Source organism: Carcharodon carcharias, chromosome 6, assembly GCF_017639515.1.
Source record: "Carcharodon carcharias isolate sCarCar2 chromosome 6, sCarCar2.pri, whole genome shotgun sequence".
NCBI lineage: Eukaryota > Metazoa > Chordata > Chondrichthyes > Lamniformes > Lamnidae > Carcharodon > Carcharodon carcharias.
In genome coordinates this window covers 167,924,405-167,947,480 of record NC_054472.1, presented here as the reverse complement: position 1 = coordinate 167,947,480, position 23,076 = coordinate 167,924,405, and the positions used below count along the sequence as shown (strand labels likewise).

The following is a 23,076-nucleotide window of genomic DNA, read 5'->3' as shown; positions in this document are numbered from 1 at the left end:
GCTTGACACCATCCAAAAAAAAGCAACCTGCTTGATTGGCACCCTATACACAAAAAAAAATTCACTTCCTCCACCACTGACACACAGTGGCAACAGTGTGTACTATCTTCAAGATGCATTGCAAAAACTCACCAAGGCTTCTCCAATAGCACCTTCCAAACCCATGACCTAGAAGGATAAGGGTAGCAGACATTTGGGAACACCACCACCTGGAAGTTCCCTTCGAGGCACTTGCCATCCTGACTTGGAAATATATTGCTGTTCCTCTACTGTTGCTGTGTCAAAGTCCTGGAATGCTCTCCCGAACAGCACTGTGGGTGTACCAACACAACAAGGATTGCAGCAGTTCAAGAAGGCAGCTACCACCACCTTCTCAAGGGCAGTTTGGGATAGGAAATAAATGCTGGTAGAGTCAGTGATGCCCACATCCCATTAAATGTATAAAACAAAGTATAGAAAGAGGCCATTTAGTCTTCTGTGTCTGTGCCAGTGCTTTGTAAGGACAGTCTAGCTAGTTCATTCCCCTGTCCTGTCCCTGTAGGCCTGTCCAATTTTTTTCTCTTCAAGTACTTGTCCAATTCCCTTTTGAAAGCCCCAGTGGAATCTTTCTCCACCACCTTTTCAGGTAGTGCATTCCAGGTCATGACCACTGACTGAGTAAATAAGCTTTAATAAAACCAAAATACTGTGGCTGCTGGAAATCTCAAATAAAAACAGAAAATGCTGGGAAAACTCAGCAGGTCTGGCAGCATCTGTGGGGAGAGAAACAGAGTTAACGTTTCGAGTCCGTATGACTGTTCAGAGCTCTGAAGAAGAGTCATATGGACTTGAAACGTTAATTCTGTTTATCTCTCCACAGATGCTGCCAGACCTGCTGAGTTTTCCCAGCATTTTCTGTTTTTATTTTAAATAAGTTTTCATGTTGCCTTAGATTTAAGATGATTGGTAAAATAACCCGTGTCCTCAGATTCTCAACCCTTCTGTCAATGGAAAGTTTCTTCCTACCTGCTCTGTCTAGACCCCTCATGATTTTGAATACCTTTTGTATTCTGTAATTATAAAGCCTATGATACTGTTTGCCTTTTAATCACGTCCTTGATCTTCCCTGCCACCTTCATCAATTTGTGCATGTATATAGCCAGGTGTCTTTGTTCTGTGCCCCTTTGTAGTTCCCTTTAGTTTTGAATGCCTCTTGTCTTTCTTCCTACCAAAATAGACCACTTCATAATTCTGTTACATTTCATCTGGTATGTGCCCTCCCATTCCACCAGCCTGTCTGTCCTTTTAAAGTCTTATCAACATCCTTCTCCCTGTTCACTGTATTTCCAAGGTTTGTGTCATCTGCAAACATTGAAATTGTGTCTTGTGTACCCAAGTTCAAGTCATTAATGTCTATCAAGAAAAGCACTGATCCTAGTACTGACTCCTGGGGAATCCCACTGTATACCATCATCCAGTCTGAAAATCAACTGTTCGCTCTCTGTTTGCTCTCCTTTAGCCAATATTGTAACCATGCTGCCACTGCTACTTTTATTCAATGGACTTCAACTTTGCTGACTAGTCTACCATGTGCATTAACTGCATTTCCCTCTTCTACTCACCCTGTTACCACCTCAAAAATCTCAATCAAGTTAGTTAAATGTGAATAAAAACAGAAAATTCTGGAAATTCATCAGATCTGGCAGCATTTGTGGAGAGAGAATATTTCAGTTCTGTGATCTTCCATCATTGATTAAATGTAATTTCATCTTCAACAAATCCGTGCTGGCTTTCCTTAGTTAATCTACACTTGCCCAAGTGATAATTTTGTTCAGGATTACTGTTTCTAAAAACTTTTCTACCACCGCGGTTAAACTGACTAACTTGTAGTTGAAGTGCTTTTTCAACCAAGAGTGTAACGTTTGCAATTCTCCTGTTTTCTGGCATCATTACAAGAGGATTGGAAGATAATGGCCAGTACCTCCATGTTTTCCACCCTTACTTCCCATAGCAGCCCATCTGTACAGGGTGACTTACCAAATGTAAGTACAGTCAGCCTTTCCTGTATTTCCTCTTTATCATCTTTTAGCCTATCTAACCTCTCAACTACAAGAACACAAGCAAAATACTGTAGGTGCTGGAAATCTGAAATAAAAACAGAAAATGCTGAAAGTACTCAGCAGGCCTGTCAGCATCTGCAGTGAGAGAAACAAAGTTAACATTTCTGACCTGTGACCTTCAATCACTTGTATTATCAATTTGACATCTGTCATATACATCCTTTTTCTGCTTCATCTTACTCTATCTTATTCGTCACTGAGAGAGCCTTACCTTTTTCCCCTTGTGAATCTACCCAAACTGTGTGTGAACCATTCCTCTTTAAAGGCTGCCCATTGTTTGATTACATTTTACTACCTAACAATTTACCTGGGCCAAACCTGAACCAAACCACCTGAAATTTTCCCTTCAATTGAGTATTTTTACTCTAGATTGTTCCTTTTCCTGATCTAAACTTATGTACCATGATCACTGTTATCTGAATTTTCCTATACTGAAAGTTGCTCCCCTTGATCCACCTCATTTCCAGAGCAGTAAAGTCTCCTTCCTCATTGGGCAGAAATGTGTTGATGATGAAAATTGTCCTCAACATATTCCAGAAATTCTTCCTGCTTTCAGGCCTTTACGTTATTATCCCAGTCTGTATTAGGACAATTGAAATCCCCACTATTGCTACTTCATAGTTTTTGAATCTCCTTTGTAGTTTTTTCTTGCTGCTTTGTATTCTTAATACAAATTTTTAGTACCTAACCCTGCCATATTTGGAATCAGGTCTCTGTTATTGTGTCTCACATTTCCTCATGGCTATTTATGCCTGCAACTCACCAACCTGGGTATGTCCAGCATACATGGTGTCTAGTAGTATGCAGTCAGGAGGGAATTGCCCTCGGAGTCCTCAACATCGACTTTGGGCTACATGAAGTCTCATGGCATCAGGTCAAACATGCGCAAGGCAACCTCCTGCTGATTCCCATATACTGCCCTCCCTCAGCTGATCAATCAGTGCTCCTCCATGTTGAACACCACTTGCAGGAAGCACTGAGGTGGCAAGGGTGCAGAATGTACTCTTGGGGGGGACTTTAATGTCCATTACCAAGTGGCAAGGTAACACCAGTACAGACCCGGCTGGCTGAGTCCCAATGGGTGTAACTGCTAGACTGGGTCTGGGTCTGTGGCAGGTGGTGAGGGAACCAACAAGAGGGAAAAACATACTTGACCCCATCCTCACCAGCCTGCCTGTTGAATATGCATCTGTCCATGACAGTATCAGTAGGAGTGACCACTGCAGAGTCCTTGTGGAGACTAAGTCCTACCTTCACACTGAGGGTACCTTCCATCATGTTGTGTGGCACCACCAGCATGCTAAATGGGATAGATATCGAACAGATCTAACAACTCAAGACTGGACATCCATGAGGTGCTGTGGGCCATCAGCAGCAGCAGAATTGTACTCAACCATAATCTGTAACCTCATGGCCTGGCATATCTCCCACTCTACCATTACCACCAATCCAAGGAATCAACCTTGGTTCAATGAAGAGTGCAGGAGGGCTTGCCAGGAGCAGCATCAGGCATAACTAAATAATGAGGTGTCAACATGATGAAGCTACAACACAGATCTACTTGTCTGCCAAACAGTATCAGCAGCTTGCAAAAAACAGAGCTAACTGACCCCACAACCAATGGATCAGATCTAAGTTTTGCAGACTTGCCACATCCAGCTGTGAATGGTGGTGGACAATTAAACAACTCACTGAGGAGGAGTATATCCACAAAAATCCCCATCCTCAATAATGTAGGAGACCAGCACATCAGTGCAAAAGATAAAGCTGAAGCATTTGGAACAACTTTTAGCCCAAAATGCCGAGTGAATGATCCTTTGCGGTCTTCTCCATAGGTCACCAACATCACAGATGTCAGTCTTCAGCCATTTTGATTCACTTCACGTGATATCAAGAAACAACTGAAGACACTGGAAACTGTAAAGGCTCTGGACTCTGAAATATTCCGGCAAGAGTACTTAAGACTTGTGGTTCAGAACTTGCTGTGCCCCTAGTCAAGGTGTTCCAGTACAGCTGCAACACTGGCATCTACCTAGCAATGTGGAAAATTACCCAGGTAGGTCCTGTACACTAAAAGCAGGACAAATCCAAGCTGGGCAATTATCACCCCATCAGTCTACTTTTGGTCATCAGCAAAGTGATGGAAGGGGTCATCAACAGTGCCATCCAGCGACACTTGCTTAGTAGTAACTTGCTAACTGAAACTTAGTTAGTGTTCTGCCAGGGCTGTTCAGCTTCTGACCTCATGTGGACAAAAGAGCTTAACTCCAGAGATGAGGTGAGAATGACTGCCCATGACATCAAGGCCGTATTTGACTCACTGGCATCAAGGAGCCTTAGCAAAACTGGAGTCAGTGGGAGTCACAGGGTAAACAGTTCTCTGGCTGGAGTCATACCAGCACAATGGAAGACGGTTGTGGTTGTTGAGGTCTGTCCTCTCAGTCCCACGACATCACTGCAGGAGTTCTGCAGGGTAGTGTTTCTAGGCCCAATGAAATTTATAAATGAAATAAATGTAGGAGTAGGCCATTCAAATCCTGAAGCTTGCTATTCAAAAAGATCATGGCTGATCTGTTAGTGTTTCGAATTCCACATTCTCATTTACCCCAATAACTTTAGATTCTTGTTAGGCAAGGGAATCAATGGTATCTCTGCTTTAAAGAAATATTCAGTGACCACCCCCCGCCACCTCCAATGCCTTCCAATGTTGCACAATCCTCAGAGAAAAAAATTTCTCCTCATCTGTCTTATGAGGGAGACTTCTAATTTTAAAACTGTGCCCCCTAGTTCTGGGCTCAGCCACAAGAGGAAACATCCTTTCCACATCCAGCTTGTCAAGACCAATCAGGATCTTGTATACTTCAATCAAGTCACCCCTCAGTCTTCTAAACTCCATTGGAAATAAGCCCAGCCTGTCCAACCTACCCTCATGAGACAACCCGCTAATTCCAGGTATCAATCTAGGAAACCTCCACTGAACTGCCTCCAAAATACTTCCATCCTTCCTTCAATAAGGAAGCCAAAACTGCATATAGTACTCGAGACGTGGTCTCGTTAATGCCCTATATAACTGAAGCATAACATGCTTATTTTTATGTTCACCACTTCTCCTAATAAAGGATAGCATTCCATAAGCCTTAGTTATTTGCTGTACCTGCACACTAACATTATGTGACTCTTGCACGAGAACACCTAGATCCCTCTGCACATCAGAATTCTGCAGTGGTTCTACATTTAAGTAATACTTTTTTATATTTCCTTTGTGGTACTTGTCACTTGTCAGCCCAAACCTGGATATTGTCCAAGTCTTGGTGCATTTGGACATGGACTGCTTCTGTATCTGAGGAGCCGTGAAGGATGTTGAACATTGTGCAATCATCAGTGAACATCCCCACTTCTGACCTTTTGATGGAAGGAAGATTATTGATAGGGCTGCTGAAGATGGTTGGGCTGATGACACTACCCTGAGGAACCCTTGCAGTGATGTCCTGGAGCTGAGATGACTGACCTTCAACATCCACAACCATCTTCCTTTGTGCTAGGTATGACCCCACTCAGCAGAGAGTTTTCCCCTGATTTCCATTGACTCCAGTTTTGCTAGGGCTCCTTGATGCCACACTTGGTCAAATGCTGCCTTGATGTCAAGGACAGTCATTCTCACCTCACCTCCGGAGTTCAGCTCTTTTGCCCATGTTTGAACCAGGACTGTAATGAGGTCAGGAGCTGAGTGGCCCTGGCGGAACCCAAACTGGGTGTCAGTGAGCAGGTTATTGCTAAGCAAGTGCTGCTTGATAGCACTGTTGATGACTCCTTTCATTACTGATGATCGAGAGTAGACTGATGGGGCAGTAATTGGTTGGGTTGGATTTGTCTTGTTTTTTGTGTACAGGACGTACCTGGGCAATTTTCCACATAGCCAGGTAGATGCCAGTGTTGCAGCTGTACTGGAACAGCTCGGCTAGGGGCACGCCAAGTTCTGGAGCACAAGTCGTCAGGATTATTGCTGGAATATCGTCAGGGCCCATAGCCTTTGCACTATCCAGTAGCTTAACTGTTTCTTGATATCACATGGAATGAATCAAATTGGCTGAAGACTAGCATCTGTGATTCTGGGGACATCTGGATGAGGCCGAGATGGATCATCGACTCGGCACTTCTGGCTGAAGATTGTAGCAAATGCTTCAGCCTTATCTTTTGTGCTGGCCTCCTCCATCATTGAAGAGGCTCCTCCTTGATTGAGGATGGGGATATTTGTGGAGCCTGCTCTTCCAATGAGTTGTTTCGTTATCCACTACCATTCAAGAATGGATGTGGCAGGACTGCAGAGCTTAGTTCTGATCTGTTGGTTGTGGGCTTGCTTAGCCCTGTCTGTCACTTGTTGCTTATGCTATTTGTCAAGTAGTCCTGTGTTCTAGCTTCATCAGGTTGACACCTTATTTTTAGGTATGCCTGGTGCTGCTCCTGGCATGCCCTCCTGCACTCTCCATTGAACCAGGGTTGATCCCCTGGCTTGATGGTAACGGTAGAGTTGTGGAAATGCTGGGCCATGAGGTTACAGATTGTGTGTTCGAGTACAATTCTGCTGCTGCTGATGGCTCACAGTGCCTCATGGATGCCCAGTCTATCCCATTTAGCATAGTGGTAGTGCCACACAATACAATGGAGGGTATCCTCACTGTGAAGGCAGGACTTCGTCTCCACAATGACTGTGTGTGGTGGTCACTCCTACCAATACTGTCATGGACAGAATCACCTGCGATAGGCAGGTTGGTGAGAATGAGGTCAAGCATGTTTTTCCCTCTTGTTAGTTTCCTCACCACTTGCGGCAGACCCAGCCTAGCAGCTATGTCATTTCAGACTCGGCCAGCTCGGTCAGTTGTGGTGCAACCAAGCCATTCTTGGTGATGGACATTGAAGTCCCCCACCCAGAGTACATTCTGAGCCCTTGCTACCCTCAGTGCTTCCTCCAAGTGATGTTCAATGTGGAGGAGTACTGATTCATTAGCTGAGGGAGGGGCAATATTTGGTAATCAGCAGGAGGTTTCTTTGCCCATGTTTGACCTGATGCCATGAGACTTCATGGGGCCCAGAGTCGATGTTGAGCACTCCCAGGGCAACTCCCTCCCAACTGTATACCACTGTGCTGCCACCTCTGCTGGGTCTGCCCTGCCAATGGGACAGGACATATCCAGGGATATACAAATAAAAGTTAGGATCTATGAAGCTGGGTTCCATCCTGGGATCAGGCTTGTCCAGTGGTAACATCCAGTTGTGGATCATGTCCTAGCCCCAACCATCTTCAGCTACTTCATCAATGACCTTCCTTCCATCATTAGGTCAGAAGTGTGGATGTTAGCTGGTGATTGCACAATGTTCAGTGCCATTTGTGACTTCTCATGCTGAGGCAGTCCATGTCCAAATGCAGCAGGACCTGAATAATATCCAGGCTTGGGCTGACAAGTTGCAAGTAACATTCGCGCCGCACAAGTGTCAGGCAATGACAATCTCCAACAAGAGAGAATCCAATCATCGCCTCTTGATGTTCAAAGACATTACCATTATGGAATCCCCCACTATCAACATTCTGGGGGTAACCATTGACCAGAAACTGAACTGGACTAGCCATATAAATACTGTGGCTACAAGAGCAGGTCAGAGGCTAGGAATTGTGCGTCGAGTAACTAGCCTCCAGACTCCACGAAGCCTGTCCACCATCTACAAGGCACAAGTCAGGAGTGTGATGGAATACTCCGCACTTGCCTGGATGAGTGCAGCTCCCACAACACTCAAGAAGCTTGACACCATCCAGGACAAAGCAGTCCGCTTGACTGGCACCACATCCACAAACATTCACTCCCTCCATGCACAGTAGCAGCAATGTGTACCATCTACAAGATTCACTGCAAGAATTCACCAAGGCTCCTTAGACAGCATCTTTCAAACCCACGACCACTACCACCTAGAAGGACAAGGGCAGCAGATCGATGTGAATGCCACCACCTTGAAGTTCTCCTCCAAGTCACTCACTATCCTGACTTTGAAATATATCGTCGTTTCTTCACTGTCGCTGCGTCAAAACCCTGGAACTCCCTTCCTAACAGCACTGTGGGTGTACCTACACCGCATGGACTGCAGCGGTTCAAAAAGGCAGCTCACTACCACCTTCTCAAGGGCAACGAGGGATGAGCAATAACTGCTGACCCAGCCAGCGAAGCCCTCATCCTGCGAATGAATTAAAAAAACACTTCTCGTGCATCATAAATTGTTGTTTTCTTTATGTTTGATATTTTTGTGAATGTCCTGATGAGTTCCAGCGAGAATGTTTTGACATGGGTCTTTTTTTCAGTGATACTCAAGTTCTGTGCAACCAAATGACCATATGTCATCTTGTATTTTATTCCATTTTACCTCAGTAATCGCTAAGTGCCCCAGTTGGATGCCATCTGCAAACTGTGGTATTGAATTAATTATTTTCAAATCCAGATTATTGATGTAAATTATACTGAACAATGGTCCCAGCACTGATCCTTGTGGAAAACCACATTTTACTTTTCTCCAGTCTGAATAATGACCCTTGTCTTATTCTCTGCTTTGTATTTTTTTAGGCAATTTGATATCTATTCAGCTATTTATCCCCTGACTCCACATGGTTTAACCGTTGTCATGAATTACTGTGTAATTCTCTTCACGATACTGATGAGTATTATTTATTCCTATGTACCAGTAGATTTTCTGTGACATTGCTTGTAGTGAGAAAATTACACTTGGGATCATGATGCCATATAATGTGCTTAGTCATAAATAACAAAAATTCTGTTTTCATACAGTATTAAGATTTTTAGCAATATGCTAGGGTTGTACCTCAGAACTCATAACTTTATGCTGTGAGATTAAAACGTATATCATTCTTATATTTAAATTAATTCATAATGTGCATATGTTTATGTTAATTTACACTTTATACCACGATAGAATAAAACAAATATATTGAAATATCAAATTCAGGAATTAATTAATTACCTTGGTGGTATTCAAAAATTAGAAATGGCCTTAGTAGAGAATTGGGTGAAATGAAATGCATACAAGAACACAAGGGATAGGGGCAGGAGTAGACCCTATGGCCTGTAGAACCTGCTCCGCCATTCAGTGCAATCATGGATGATCTTGGGCTTCAGCTCTGCTTTCCCGCTTGCTCCCGAGAGCCCGTGATTCCTCGAGGGACCAAAAATCTGTCTATCTCTGCCTTAAATATATTCAACAATGGAGCATCCACAACTCTCTGGGGTTGGGAGAATTCCAAAGATTCACAACCCTCCTCATGTCAGCCTTAAATGATTGGCTCCATATCCTGAGCCTGTACCCCCGTGTTCTAGATTCCCCGGCCAGCGGACTCAACCTCTGTGTCTACCTGGTCAAGCTCCTTCAGAATCTTGTATGTTTCAAGGAGATCACCTCCCATTCTTCTACACTTCAGAGAATATAGGCCCAGTTTACCCAGCCTTTCATTGGACAGCCCCCTCATCCCAGGGACCAATCCAGTGAACCTTGGCTGTACTGCATCCTATGCGAGTATATCCTTCCTTTAAAAAATGAAGACCAAAACTCCACTAGTATGATCTCCCCAAAGCCCTGTACAATTGTAGTAAGACTCCTTTATTCTTGTATTTCAATCCCCTTGAAATAAAGGAAAACAACATGCCATTTGCCTTCCTAATTGCTTGCTGTATCTGCATGCAAACTTTTTATGTCCCTTGGACAAGCATGCTCAAGACTCTCTGAATATCAACATTTATAAGTTTCATGCCTTCTTAAAAAAAAACTTACTTTTCTATTATAACCATATAATTGAATAACTTGAACTTTCCCACATTGTACTCCATCTGATGCAACGTTGTTGCCCACTCACTTAACCTGTCTATTTCTCCCTGCAGCCTCTGTGTGTCCTCCTCAGCTTATATTCCCACCTGGCTTTGCATCATCAGCAAACTTAGCTACGTTACTCTCTTTTTGTTGGACTCAATATTGATTCAATAAATAGGCGGCATGGATTAGCTAAAAATAGCCTTACCAGAGAATTGGTGAATTAAAGCCTGGAATTTCTGCATGATTTCCACCTTGATGTACGCTTAATGGGAGCACAATCAAATTTTTTTTATGATAAAGTCTTGGAATTTTAAGCATGAACGGGTTGCGGCCATAACTACTTTACCCTGGTGTATTCCTGACCTTTTTAAGCTGATTCTAAAGTTCATACGAGCAAAGCAGTTCCAACCCACAGAAATGGCTACACTTAGGTCGAAATGGCATATATCTGATTGTGCTCAACGAAGGATGTTCACCCAGAACCTTGGATGCGCAGGCATCCACTGTTAATGTTGCAAATGCTGTGAGTGCACAGTTTAGTTATGATTACAAGCAGCTGATATTAATTGGGGGAAAAGTTAGAGCATGTTTATTGAGCCATTTCCACCTGTTGTGGGGGTTGTTCTGTGGAAGGAAAGATTTGTCTGCAGTTGTGTTATACTGGGTTTTGTGAGTAAACCTGTGTTGAAGACAGACTGGCTCCAGCTTCTTCCTTTGACAGATGTTCAGCAACTTAACATGGTAGCAGCAGGTTAACATTGATCTGTGGAGGTTGGAAGCTGAATAAGGGATTTTTGTCTCTCTTGACAAAAGTATTGTTCCCAACAGCCTCTGGCACAAAATGGTGAGGCCCCAGCTAAATTTTCAAACTTTGCTTATCTGTTTTTTTTTGGAGTCTGAACCACATAAGCAGTGGTAAAAAGAAGTGGAAATGTTAACTCAGGTTACCTTGTTATCCAAGAGGAAGCAAGATATGGCTTTGCCGTTGTCACTACCAGGAAAAAGTAAGGTTTAGAAGTAAAGCATTTTCAAAGCTGGATGTGGATGACTTGGATACCGAATAGGGATTCGCTCTTCTGTTAAACTTTATGGATAAGGTTTAGAAGAAATATGATCTGCTGGAAGGCTACAATGCATGGTCAATCTTTGAAAAGTTGAAGCAGACAATCAGTCCATTGAAGAATATATCGTGGACTCTGGTAGATTGTTTCAGAGATTGACAAAGTTTGACCTTGAGACCCCCGAGCCGGTGCTTGCATTCAAATTACTGGATTGTGCACAGATTTCACACCTAGGTTTCTGGTATTGGCAGTGGTTCAATTTCATGGAGCAGATTCTCTTTTAGACCAAAACTGTCAACCGTGTCCGGCCCATTTCCCGCGCATCCGCCCTCATGCCTTCTCCTCCCTCCCAGAAACATGATAGGGTCCCCCTTGTCCTCACTTATCACCCCACCAGCCTCCGCATTCAAAGAATCATCCTCCGCCATTTCCGCCAACTCCAGCATGATGCCACCACCAAACACATCTTCCCTTCACCCCCCCGGCGGCATTCCGTTGGGATTGTTCCCTCCGGGACACCTGGTCCACTCCTCCATCACCCCCTACTCCTCAACCCCCACTTATGGCACCTCCCCATGTCCGCGCAAAAGATGCAACACCTGCCCCTTCACTTCCTCTTTCCTCACCGTCCAAGGGCCCAAACACTCCTTTCAAGTGAAGCAGCATTTCACTTGCATTTCCCCCAACTTAGTCTACTGCATTCATTGCTCCCAATGTGGTCTCCTCTACACTGGAGAGACCAAACGTAAACTGGGCGACCGCTTTGCAGAACATCTGTGGTCTGTCCGCAAGAAAGACCCAAACCTCCCTGTCGCTTGCCATTTTAACACTCCACCCTGCTCTTTTGCCCACATGTCTGTCCTTGGCTTGCTGCATTGTTCCAGTGAAGCCCAACGCAAACTGGAGGAACAGCACCTCATCTTCCGACTAGGCACTTTACAGTCTTCCGGACTGAATATAGATCTTGAACTCCATCCTCCATCCCCACCCCATTTTTGTTTTTCCAATAATTTATATAGATTTTTCTTTTCCCACCTATTTCCATTATTTTTAAATCTATATCTTGTATGCTCTGTTAGCCTTTCCACCCCACCCTCGCTAGAGCTATACCTTGAGTGTCCTGCCATCCATTCTTAATTAGCACATTCGTTTAGATAATATCACCACCTTCAACACCTCTTTGTTCTTTTGTCTGTGACAGCTTTTGATTATCTGCTCCTATCACTGCTTGTCCCTACAACCACCCACACACACACACACACCCCACTTCCCCCCCTACCTTAAACCAGCTTATGTTTCACCCCTCTCCTAATATTCACTCAGTTCTGTTGAAGGGTCACGAGGACTTGAAATGTCAACTCTTTTCTTCTCCGCTGATGCTGCCAGACCTGCTGAGTTTTTCCAGGTAATTCTGTTTTTGTTCTCTTTTAGACCAAATGGCTACTGCATTAAAAAAAATTTTGGGAAAGCAATCGTTTCCAGGTCACAACAGACCACCCTGCAGTGTTCAAAAAAATAGAGGACTCCATGGTTGCTGAATTTCAAGACTTCTGAATACTCGACGCATGTCTTAGTACAAAGACAGAGTTGTTGATTGGCGATCTGAGGAGGTACACAATTCTAATCAATTTGTGGATCAAGCAGGACTGGGATGACGACCATAGGTGCATGAGCACTAGAAATGCATGGGCAATGATTAACTGTTGTTTTTGTTATGATTCCAAATATCATTACACAATGAATTGTCCGAAGTGCAGAAATTGAGCCTTTGAGGTAACGCATGATGCAGACAATTCTGACACTGAGAATGATAAGCATGACTTGCGCGAAGGAGTTGTATTGGCTAATGAAAGCCTGAGTCCGGTGATGAGCATTTTGGTTGCTGATTAGTTCAGCTGTGTGGTATTGGATAGTGGCTGCATTTTTACAGAAAGTGGGGTGAATTGACTCAATTATTACTTGGAATCTCTTGGCAAGGAAGATCGGCATAAGGTTAAAAAGTATGAAAGTTCCACCTGCTTTAGGTTTGGGGATGAAAATATGCTAAAGTGTTTAAAAAGAGTAGCCATCCTATGCAAAATGGCCGGAATAGTCTCTTCTTTTGCTCTGATGTAGTCTCCAGTGAGATACCTTTATTGCCGAACAAGTCCTCAATGGAAAAAGCACAGATGAAGCAAGAGATGGAAAATGACAAAGACTTGTAAATCCACGGCTTTCCCAAATACATTTCACTTGATCAGGGCATTATTGCATACCATTGAGGAAACCAGATGTTTCTCATCAAGAAGTCCAGATGGTCTTGTTTGCTTAAGGGGATAAGAGTCTGACTGACAGAAAAATAATTATTTGGAAATTACGTAGACAATTTGCACACCCTTTGTCACAGAAATGACAATCTTTGCTGAGGGATGCTGGAGTAGTCAATGGCGAATATGAAACTCTAATTGAGTGAGTTATGTCTCAATGTGACATTCGTGTCAAATACAGGAGGACACCAACACATCCTGTCTTCCACTGGCCTGAGAATTTAATGATGTAGTGGCAATGGACATAAAAATATGGGGTCAACCAGCATTATTATATTAAGAGTAGAAAAGGTCCTGCCAGATGGAGCTCAAGGCTAAAGCAAGGTTAGTGGCCCAGGGTTTTGAAGAATTCTTAGGAGATGGAGGTCAGAGTGGATTCGCCCACAGCAGGAAAGGTAATTTTGAAATTTTTTCGGCTCTTTTGGCAATGTTTTCTTTGGGATCTAAGTCAATAGACGTAAAATCTACATTTCTGCAGGGAAGCCACCTCCAAAGGGAAGTGTTTGTCCACCCTCCTAAGGAGGTGTCAGATGTAGAAGGAAAACTTTGGATGTTAATGAGTCTGTCTGTGGTTTAAATAATGCTTCCAGTTATGGCACTTTTCAGTTAGGTCAGTTTTGTTACAGTTGGGCTGTCTCCAACTGAAAGCAACTGCTGCCATGTTTGATTGGTACCATGGCAGGAAACTCACAGGCATCTTTATGATGCACAACTTCTTATGGAGTGAATTCGGGGGACAGAATTAAGATCGGCAGTCAGTCTTTTGGGGCCTTTAAATATATTGGTTTGGAAATGAGACGGTGCGGGTCTGATGTGACTTTGGATCAACAATCTGACTGAGAAAATGTTAGCTCTATCACTATCAATCATCCCAGGTCCTCACAAAAAGATGCAGCTGCTTCCAAAGCTGAGGCTGAGCAGCTGCGAAGTCTAATTGGACAAATGAATTGGCTGGACACAAAGATGAGGCCCAATGCAAGTTTTGATATCTGAGAACTAAGTACTGTAATGAAACATCCAAAAGTCAAGGACATTTTACAGGCAAAAATATTTTTAAAAATTAAAGGAGGAGAAATGTTACTGAAGTTTCCATTTTTGGGGTGACCCCAAGAATATAAAATTGATTATATTTAGTGATGCCTCCCATGCAAACTTTTGTGATGTGTTTTTGAGTATAGCTAGTTTTATAATATTTCTTGTGGGAAATGTTGCCCCTTGGCTTAGGACGTTAAGAAAATAAGGAAAGTAGTACAAAGTACTCTGGCTGCGGAAACTGTTGCATATGTTGAGGCAGGTGACATGGCATGCTTTGTATCCAAGATGTTAGGGGAAATCCTACCTATTGAGTATTAAATGGACAATCGTTCCCTTTGAGATAATGTGCACACCCCGAAGTGTATGAATAAGAAGGGATTAAGAACTATCATGAGTTTGAAACAAATGATGAAAAAAGAAATCTGCAAACCTAAACGGGTAGATACAAGCTATAACTGCTTGACTGTATTACCAAAAGGGACACTTCCAGTGGGAATTTATTGTGAGTTTTCGAAGGACACCTCAAGATGTAAGTGTTGGGAGTGTAAGATTTATTTCTCTCTTCAAGTTTAAAAAAAATTTTTGTCTGTAAATGTGTACTTGTTAATTGTTTTTCTTTTTAAGAAAGAAGGAAATCTGTTAATGTTGCAAATACTGTGTCAATTGAGAGCATGTTCTAATTGTGATTAAGAGCAACTGATACTAATTGTGCAAAGTGAGGGCACATATTCAAGAACTTCTGGTGGGGGCTGCTGCATAAAAGGGAAGACGAGTCTGCACCTGGTCTGTCCACAAAATCCAGTATAACATGCTGAAGACAGATTTGGCTCCAGCTTATTCCTTTGCTAGATCAATGTTCAGTGACTTAACACCCACGGCCGTAAGAATCCAGTGTTAATCACCAGGCCTGCAGTGACTTGGACAGTAAATTGAAGCCTGATCCAAATCTTTTTCCCTGCTCCTGAAGCTACTTGGTACATAAGACCTGTGACCAGGGATTTAAATGAAACAGATTAAGTGGTAAAACGAGGAGCATTTTATCAGTTGATTTTTTTTTTCTGCCCTGATGCAGATCAATTTGTTCAGTTGAAAATTGGCTCGTTTCTTGGTAATCTCACTCCTCTTCCTCTGATGCTAGAGGATGCCTTGTTTCAGTCACTGATTGATTACACTGCTTGATGATTCATGGAAGATTTAATGTTTGAGCCTATGGTGAAGAATTACTGGAGAAACATCAGCATGACTTCACCCAGGCAAAACTACCTCAGTGTCCAGTGCATTCTTGGTGTAATTTGCCTGTTGCATCTCTTGCAGAAACTCCACACTGAAGTAAGTGAAGTGTAGTATAAAATTGGCAATTAAACTATATATAAATTTCAGAAATTAACACTGGCCTTACCAGCAGAGATGTGAGGACATTTTAGATTAGAGATCAAAGTGATGAGTTATTTCTTGGAAAATTTCTCATGAAAATTTGGTCTACTATTGTATATAAATACAGCTCATCCAATGTAGTTTATCATAGAATGGTTACAGCACAAGAGAAAGCCATCGGCCCATTGTGTCTGTGCCGGTTCTCTGAAGGAGCAATTCAGTTAGTGCCACTCCCCAGCCTTTTCCCTCTAGCCTGCACGTTCTTCCTTTTCAGCTTAATAATTCAGTTTCCGCTTGAATGACTCAGTTGAATCTGCCTCCACCACACACTCAAGCGGTGCATTCCAGACCCTAACCACAGACTGCTTAAAACAAAAAGGCACCATTACTTCTTTTGCCAATAAGCTTAAATCTGTGCCTTCTGAGACGGCATGGATTCTTCTTCTGCAAGATTTAGTTTAATCAAAATTGAGACATAATCTTAAAGTGTGTCATGGGTAAATATAGGAAATGTATACCATAATGGTGTAACACTAATTTTAGTTAGAATACCTGAAATGTGCAGATCCCAGTTTGGTCTTGAACTTCTTGAACAATATTATTCCCAAACGGAAAATGTTAGAATTAAAATTGCACCATCATGATTCAGTTTTTACGGGATATGGAAAAGGGCTGGCAGAGAATGGGTTAAATACTGTGAAGAAAAATGGAATCAAGAGAAATGGCAACAAATAAATTGATGCAAATTGACAATGACGTGAAAGGTAGGGCAAGTAGGTGGACAGATTTCCATGCACCAAGATATATCCCAGGAGCTTTTGAGTTGCTGCCAAAGTTGAGCAGATAGTAAGAGCTCAATTGGGAGTGAGTGTGAGGATTTGAAGGCCAAGATTAGAATAAGTGGTCAGAGAGCTCCTGGGGTGAAAGGGGAGTGTGGAGCAGAAAAAAGGCAAGTCTATCTAGGACAGAGAACCTATAAGGAGAGGGAGGGAGGCAGGGCAGTGCAATATCTGGGATACTGGTTGTGGGAAGTGTAAAGGGGGAAAAATAAAAAGAAGAAAATAAACATTTTGAAACTAATAAATGCTTTAATAAAACACATGTTTATTTTCCAAAAGTTCTTCCTCTTCCTGAAGGTTCCTCTTGCTGAAACCAGAGTTTCGTAGTCCAAATGCCAGCCCTTCATCCATGACTCCAGATGGTGTCAGTGCAAAGGGAACATCATGGCTGGAGTAATATTTCTTGAACCACTAGTTCAGGATACAAAAGGCCACAGGTCAAGTGTGATGCTGTAGTTATTTTATAACTCTAAAGAATTTTACCTAAAATTCAGAAACAGCAGTTTTTACTCAAAGTGAGCACAACTCACTTGAGGGATAATCAAATCCTTTTTCTTGTGAGATGAGGATGTTGCTTTCTTATGCTGTCTCGATAAAATGCCAGATTAGTTCTCCTAAAAATCCATGCAATTCCTTTATGAATAAGTATTTTTAGAACAGTTCTTCAGTTCTTGTAGCTTCTATTTTTACGTCTTTTCCAAGTTTCTTGCTAGGCATAATAGGATGTTGTTTGTGACAGTTTCTCTCAGTACATCTGCCCCTTGTCCTTGTGTACAGATGAAAGACAGTCTCTCCCATGACAGTTTGAAGCAACAGAAAGCCTATGATGCCTTTTTGAACTTAGTCAAGTTTAACAACAGCGTGCTTTCTGATATTGTTCAAGTTCTCATTTCATTTGCTCTAGTGGTATTTTGATATAGATGATCCATTCCTCGGTGGGCTATCAGTCCCAAGATAGTGTATTTGTAATTTTTTTCTCAATTGTAATGACAGCACATAGAATTATCCTTCATTTTTTTGTTCATACTTTTCATCCATTGTGCTCTTTTACCATTCTCTCCATTCCTGAGACCAAATTCTTCTGAGCATTGTTTAGTTGACCCTTGTATTGGAAAGAAAAGATTTCTGCAAAGCAGTTAACGTGAATCATATTTTCTTGCTATTTTTCCATAAGAGTCAAAAGGGGGAAAAAAAATTACCAGCTTTTTCCTGACACTTGGAGTTTGAATTCTTGTGAGATACTGGTGATGCCAATATTAGAATATTTTCATAGCATCATCGGATGTTTGCAGCTTAGCATCCATTCGGCCCATTGTGTGGCTCCCAACAAGAGGAACTCAGCTCGTCCTACGCCGCCACCTTTTCTCTCTTGCCCTGAATTTTTTTCTCCAAGTTCTTATCCAATTCTCCTTTTGAAAGCCACGATTGAACCTGCTCCATCATACCCTCTGGCAGTGGACTCCAAATCCTAATTGCTCATTGAATAGAGAGAATGACAAGCAAAGCTTGTTTGTGTATTAGTGTTTTTCGTAGCCCTGTTATATGACCGAACTGCTTTGTGGCAAGAGTAACAATTTGAGAATGCAATTGTTATGTGCAATTTCTTCAAATGTGAGTGTTACGTTACTTATGTAGCTCATGTGAGATGAAGTGTGTGTGCATTTCATGCAGAAGTACATTAGTGATTTTGCCAGCATAACTAGACCTCCCTGAATATTGGGGTAAGAACAGTGCAAAACTATAGATGGACTGTCAAAATAGTTGCCTTGTAAGTAGATCCACTGTGGTACACCAGTGCTGTGACGCATGTTTGCAGAAGTAGGTTGGGTTGAAAGTACCAAAGAAAAGCCTTATTTCAGAATGTTTGCGTTGTCCTTAAAGAAAAGAGTGTCAAGTTCTTGTTAGTGAACAGATGGAGAATGAATGATTTTAACATGCACTGAGCTTTTCATTGTCATCGGTATGTGCTTTAGATTTTGACTATATATAGCACAACCTTGTTTTCCTTATATAATATAAAATACGAACAAAAAGTGCTGGAAAAGTTCAGCAGGTCTGGCAGCATCTGTGGAGAGAGAAACAGAGTTAACATTTCAAGTCCAATATGTCTCTTCTTCAGGGCAGACTCTTCTTCCTTATTACTGGATCTGAAGGCGGAGTGATGCATTACTTCCTTTCAATTGAACCTCTCCGCTCCTTTTATATGCCAAAAGCACTTGCCTTTCAAATTGGTCTAATCAATATGAATATTTCTGCTGTGGATAATTTCTAATTAAATATATTCTGTTTTAGGTCACCATGCATCTTATATGACTTGAATTGAAAATGTGTAGAATGTTTTGAAAAACAGAGAAACCACAGAGGCTTACAGGACAGGGAGAGGTCATTTAATCATTTTGTAACTGCCAACTTGTTGCTTGAGCAATCCAGACTTTATCCCTGGCCTAAAATAAAAACAGAAAATGTTGGAAATAATTATCAGGTTAGGCAGGAACTGTGGAGCGATAGAGAGAGTTACTGTTTCTGGTCAGTGATCTTTAATCAGAACTGGAACAAGTTAGAAACGTAATAGGTTTTGGGCAAGTGAAAAGGAGGAGGGTAAGAGAAAGAACCAAGGGAAGGCCCTTTGATAGGGTGGAAAGATAGGAAAAATTAAATAAGAGGGATTGGTGGTACAATGCCAAAGCGAGTTGTAAAAGGATAAGGAAGGATGTGACTAGAGGAGGTCTGAAGTTCAGAATGATGAATAGCTCCTGTGGCTACAAAAGCAGTTCAGAGGCTAGGAATCGTGCGACAAGTAACTCACCTCCTGGCTCCCCACGGCCTGTCCACCATCTACAAGGCACAAGTCAGGATGTGATGGAATATCCCCATTTGCCTGGATGAGTGCAGCTCCCACAACACTCAAGAAGCTTGACACCGCCCAGGATAAAGCAGCCCACTTGATTGGCACCACATCCACAAGCATTCACTCCCTCCACCACTGATGCACGGTAGCAGCAGTGTGTACCATCTACAAGATGCACTGCAGAAACTCGCCAAGGCTCCTTAGGACAGCACCTTCCAAACCCACGACCACTACCACCTAGAAGGACGAGGGCAGCAGATAGATGGGAACACCACCACCTGGAGGTTCGCCTCCAAGTCATTCACCATCCTGATTTGGAAATATATGGTTGTTCCTTCACTGTTGTTGGGTCAAATCCCTGGAGATCCCTTCCTAACAGCACTGTGGGTGTACCTACACCATGTGGACTGCAGCGGTTCAAGAAGGCAGCTCACCATCATCTTTTCAAGGGCATCTTGGGATGGCAATAACTGCTGGCCCAGCCAGCGAAGCCCACATCCCATGAATGAATTAAAAAAGCTACCTTTTGAAAGCATAAGAGAAAAATGAGTGTAAAACCAAAACCGGCAAAGAAAATGGAAACAATATTGGGGCAGTGGTTATGGTCAGAAATTGTTGAATTCACTGAGTCCAGACCTAAAATGCCTGATCGAAAGATGAGGTGCTGTTCCTCGAGCTTATATTGAGCTTCATTGAAACACTGCAGGAGACAGAGGACGGAGAGTTCAGCATGAGACTAAGGTGGAGAAATAAAAAGGCAGGCAACTAGAAACTTGAAGTCACGTTTGCAGACTGAATAGAGATGTCCTGCAAAATGGTCAGCCAATTTGTGTTTGGTCTCACCATTTATAGAACAGACCACATTGTGAGTGGAGAATCTTTTCTCTTCCCGCACTTAGTGGCATATGAGGCTTACACCTGTTTCCACAGCTAGTTTTTTCTGGAACAGGTCAGTAGCCTGTCACGAGAGATTGTAAAGGGCGTCGCTCCGCATCAAGCATTCCTCCCGCTCTTACCATCTGCCATAGATGTATTGGAAGAAGTTACCAGTTGATAATCAACCTGTTTGGCCATGTTATGAATGTACTTTGCATGGACATTGAGTCTTGGAGTGGGACTCGAACCTGGGCCTTCTGTTTCAAAGGCAGAACATTACCCATTGTGCCACAAGACCTACCCATTGTGCCACAAGACCTCTATGAGCAGTGAATACACTATACTAACTTGTATGAAATACGTTTAAATCGCGATTTCACCTGAAAAGAGAGTTTGGGGCTTTGGACAATGAGGGGAGAGGAGGACAGGGCAGGCGTTGCAACATAAGGCAAGCATCAACTGAGCTTAGAATGTGGAATAATGTCAAAAAGACAAAGGGCACACTACCTGAATGCACGCAGCATTTGCAACAAGGTAGATGATTTAAAGGCACAAATAGAGGTAAATGGGTATGATCTAAACATGGCTACAAGGTGACCAAGACTAGGAACTGAATATTCAAGGAAACGCAACATTTAAAAAGGACAGGCCAAAAGGAAAGGGAGGTGGTGTTGTGCTGATAATAAGGGATAGGATCAGTACATTAGTAAGGAAGGATTACAAAATTTGGAATCTGTTTGGGTGGAGCTAAGAAACAGAAAAGGACAGCAAACGTTGGTATGAATTGTTTCTTGGCCACCAAATAGTAGTGGTAGTGTGGGGCATGTTATTAATTAAGAGATTAGAGATGCATGTAGCAGGAGTAATATAGTAATCATGGGTGACTTCAGTCTGCATATAGACTGGGTAATGAGCACTAATGCTGTGGAGGATGAGTTTCTGGAGTGTTAGGGATGGTTTTCTAGAACAGTATGCTGAGGAACCAACTAGAAAACAGGCTATTTTCAATCTAGTATTATGAAATGAGAAAGGACTAATTAATAATCTTGTTGTAAAAGAACCTTTGGGATGGGTAACCATAATATGGTAGAATTTTGCATAATGTTTGCAAGTGAGTTAGTTCATTTTGCAGCCAGGATGTTAAATTTAAACAGATGAAATTATGAAGGTAGGAGGGGCAAATTGGCTGAGGTGGATTGGGAAAATACATTAAAAGGTATAACAGTACATGGGCAATGGATAGTCTTTAAAGAATTATGACATAATTTACAGCAGCTGTACAGTCCTTCAAGGCACAAAAACCCAAAAAGACAAGTCAGTCAACAGTGGTGAACAAAGGAAGTTAAGGATTGTACAAGATTAAAAGAAAAGGCTTATAAAGTTGCTGGAAATAGTTGTGGACCTGAGGATTGGGAGAATTTTAGAATACAGCAAAGGAGGACCAAAAAACTGATAAAGGGAGAATAGAATATGAATATAAACAAGCAAAAAACATAAAGACAGACAGTAAAAGCTTCCATAGGTATGTAAAAAGGAAATGTTTGTCTAAGACAATTGTGGGTCCATTGCAGGCAGGATAATTTATCATGGGGAATAGAAAAATGGCAGAGAAGCTAAATGATTATTTTGTGTCTACCTTCACTGAGGAAGATGCAAGAAATCTCTCAGGATTAGAGATCCAAGGGACTAGAGGAATGACATCAGTATTAGTAAGAAGGTTGTATTGGAGAAATTAATGGGACCGAAGGTTGATAAGTCTCTAGGGCCTGATATTCTACCTCCCAGAGTGTTGAAAGAGATAGCTGTGGAGATAATGGATGCATTGATGATCATCTTCCAAAATTTTATAGATTCTGGAATGGTTCCTACAGATTGGAAGGTAGCAAACATCATCCCACTGTTTGGGGGGAGAGAGAAAACACGGAACTACAGACCTCTTAGCCTTATACCAGTAGTAGGGAAAATACTAGAATCTATTCTAAAGGATGTGATAAATGGACATTTGGATAATTGATCATAGTCAGCATGGATTTATGAGTGGGAAACAGTGTTTGACGAACCTGTTGGAGTTTTTTTTTGAAAAAGGGGAGTCGGTGGATGTTGCTTACATGGATTTTCAGAAGGCTTTTGATAAAGTCCCCCTCAGGAGATTGGTTAGCAAAATTAAAGCATATGGGATAGGAGCTAATATAGTGGCATGGATTAAGAATTGGTTAACAGGCAGAAAACAGAGTAGGAATAAACAGGTCATTCTTGTGCAGGCAAGCTGTGCCTAGTTGGGTACCAAAAGGATCAGCACTTGGGCCCTAGCTGTTGACATACGTATATTGATGATTTGGCTGTGGGGACCAATTGTAATTTTCCAAGTTCGGAGACGACACAGAAGCTACGTGGGAATGTTTGTTGTGAGGAAGATGCAAAGAGGCTTCAAAGAGCATTTGGATAGAGTGGGCAAGAACATGGCAGATGGAACATAATGTGGAAAATTGAGAGATTGTCCACTTTGGTAGGAGGAACTGATGCGCAGAGTGCTTCTTAAATGGTGCGAGATTAGAAAGTCTATATGTACAAAGAGACCTGGGTGTTCTCATCAATAAATGACTGAAGGCTCACATGCTGGTGCAACAAGCAATTAGGAAGACTAATTATCCTTTATCGCAAGAGGATTTGAGTACAGAAGTAACCAAGGCTTGGCCTAAATAGCCAAGTGGTTATGGTACTGGGCTTGTAACCCCAAGATCAAGAGTTCAAATCTCACAGTGGCAAACTATGAAA

At 42.3% G+C, this 23,076-nt stretch overlaps 1 protein-coding gene across 5 annotated transcripts in view; it reads left to right on the top strand.

The window, feature by feature from the left end:
* The window catches only part of dennd3a (DENN/MADD domain containing 3a), a 144,690-nt gene that overhangs the window by 7,322 nt on the left and 114,292 nt on the right, over positions 1-23,076 (top strand). The window contains exon 2 of one of the 5 annotated variants that reach the window (XM_041189868.1): positions 8,705-8,799. The exons of 3 other annotated variants lie outside the window; for them this stretch is intronic. The gene's annotated coding sequence lies outside the window, so the exon portion shown is untranslated. Of the gene's footprint in view, positions 1-1,890; positions 2,022-8,704; positions 8,800-23,076 lie in introns of those variants that run through there. One more of the 5 variants, XM_041189869.1, reaches the window with a different exon arrangement.